A 2859-nucleotide genomic window follows, 5' to 3' on the forward strand; every position below is an offset into this window, starting at 1 on the left:
GGTCCTTTGCTGATCCTTTCCCTCTCTCTGCTCCCAGTGCTTTCCTGCCTGAATTCTGTACTGTCCTATCAAAATAAAGGTGAAAACCCCCTAAAAAATAATTATAAAAAAAAACAAATTAAGTTAAAGAACTGTTTTATTAAATAACTATAAAATGGTTTTATTATTATTATAATATATATATATATATATATATATATATATATATATATATATATATATATATATATATATATATATTATTTCCTGTCTAGCAGTTTAAAGGCGACCTGCTCTTTCTGGGAAACTTCTACATAGCTCACTTATTTTACCTTTTGTTCTTTTCAACACAATCTTTTTGGATTAAAATGCTTTTTTGAAAATGCATTCATTATCCAAAATAATCTCATTTCTTAAGACCTGATCAAAACACCTTGTTTAGCATTTTACATTGGAAATTTTTATATCTATAAATGTACATATATGTCAACCCTTTTTTTAGCATATTCAAACAAGAAGTATTAGCCTAAAGATTGATGTTAAACTCCTAGAATTTATGCTTATTGCTTTGTATTTAATAGACCTGTTCGTTTTTATGTTTATATTAACCTCTCATTTCCTCTCATTTCTCTCATGCATTTGTTATATGCTATCCATAATTCTCCCTTATTGTATAGTTTGTAGAGACTGTAATCTGTTTTATTTGTAAATGTTGTGTTGTTATAAATAAAAATAACAAATATATATATATATATATATATATATGATCGGTCTTCATGACTGCAGCAACTTTGAGTCCCGAAGTGTCCAGCTGTCCGTCTTGACGGCTCCGTTTTCAACTCCGCCCCCGCCTGCGCTCGGCTAATCTCGTTGATCACCGGCTGCAGCTGAGCTTCATGTCGAACGCACCTCATGTCTACATGCCTAAATGCATTGAGCTGCTGCCATGTGATTGGCTGATTAGAAAATTGCGTTAACCAGCAGTTGGAGAGGTGTACCTAATAAAGTGGCCGGTGAGTGTATATAAATACTTTCTTAAATCTCTTTTCCAAAAGTATGGTGGTGCAAATGTGAGACTGAACAGACATTACGAAAGCACATGAGAGGCTTTCACGTGCACAGAGTCATGTTATCGGGAAAGATAAATCTGTCAGAACTATAAAATACATGGAGGAGGAGGTCAGCGTCACTTCAGGAGCATATACTGCATGAAGACATATGAGTAAACACATCCGTTGATGAATCTTCTGGTGTAGCTTCACATTAAGCATTTTTGCAGCATTACGCATTTACACACTACAGAGAGAGAGAGAGAGAGTGAGAGAGAGAGAGGGTCTTTATAGGACTTTTGTAGGAACAAAAAAAAGAGGAAAATTCACTTCATGATGAATGCGTTATGAAATCACCATTAGGACATTTCCCCAGAGACCAAAAGATAAATACTTTTGGCTCTCAGCATTCCTATGCAATAGTTTACCTCATTTATTAATACTTGCTTGAACTTATTTAAACAGAAACAGCTGGTATAGCTCAATATTCTCAGGTATTTTTTATTCACCGATGCTTTCGACCTGCACTATTCATTACCTATTTATTCATTAGTTATTTAACCATTAACATGAACTATTCATTAACTAATTTCAAGAGTTCACACTTAGCTGATGATTGGTAATAAGCTAGTTTGGCATGCTGTCCCGGGGCTCCCTCCCGTTGCAGGGCGAGAGGGGAGTTTGAGCTCGGGTAGATCTCGAGAACCCCCCTCCTGCTGTGTGTGGGTTGCTAAGGGGATGCGTTGCTGACAGAATTGAATCAAATTTGGTGCTAATTTAGTTTAGTCAATTTACTTAAGAGTCATGTTTTTGGGAGTGTGGGAGGAAACCGGAGGACCCGGGGAAAACCCACGCATGCACGGGGAGAACATGAACTCCACATAAAAATGCTGACCATTTGGGTAAATGCCCGAACCGAAGGCATTTTGCTTTGAGGCCGCAGTGCTAGCCACTGGGCCGCCGTGCTGCCCTGTAGACAAAAGAGGAGGCGGAGGGGTGGAAGGGGGGATTATCCAAGACGAAGATGACTAAAGGTAAGGTGTTTGGTTATTTATACTTGGTTAGGAATAGTCTGATTGGTGTTTCGTACATTAGCTTGACTCGGGGCCAGCCATGTCAATCATATTCGAAATTAGTTTATGAATAAACTTCACTTAAAATAAAGTCACTGATGTTTTATAGTTTGAAACTTAATATCATTTTGGCCAGAGGAGAAATTATCATGTTCAACTGAGCCTGGTTTCTCTCTTTTTTCCTTCACTTTTGTCAATTGGTGAAGTTGAAATTTGACATCTGCTGTCACCACTGGCTTGGTTGGTTTGAGACTTGTGGAGCTGCGGATCGATGGATTTGCTCTTCAGTGTTTGGACTTTCAGCCATGAAAATTAAACTGACCTGAACTCTGAAATCTGGACCGACACTGTTGTCAGTTCACTAATCTTCTGTGTTAAGCTGCTTTGACACAATCTACAAACAAGCGCTAGAGAAATAAAAACTATTTCAATTGAACAATTTCAGCAGCAGTTTTAATGGATTTATTTCTAAGAGCGCATATCATAAGTCCATATTATGTTTGGTAAAACTTTAAGGTGTCCTTTTTACACGTTTTGTTCACTTACAATAGTATTTGAAATGCATGTTCACAGTTTATTTTTGTCACGGTCACTTTGATTTGGATTCCAGCCGGTGAGTGAGTGGAGGTTTTTGTAGCGCATGGGTTAGCAAAATCTTCTCAATATTTTATAATAAATCCAGAATATCAATTTTCAAAAGAAAATATGCACATTATTTTAATGACCACATCAAAAAAAAAAAATTTATGAAAATTTCA

This window comes from Danio rerio, chromosome 7 (assembly GCF_049306965.1).
Source record: "Danio rerio strain Tuebingen ecotype United States chromosome 7, GRCz12tu, whole genome shotgun sequence".
Lineage (NCBI taxonomy): Eukaryota > Metazoa > Chordata > Actinopteri > Cypriniformes > Danionidae > Danio > Danio rerio.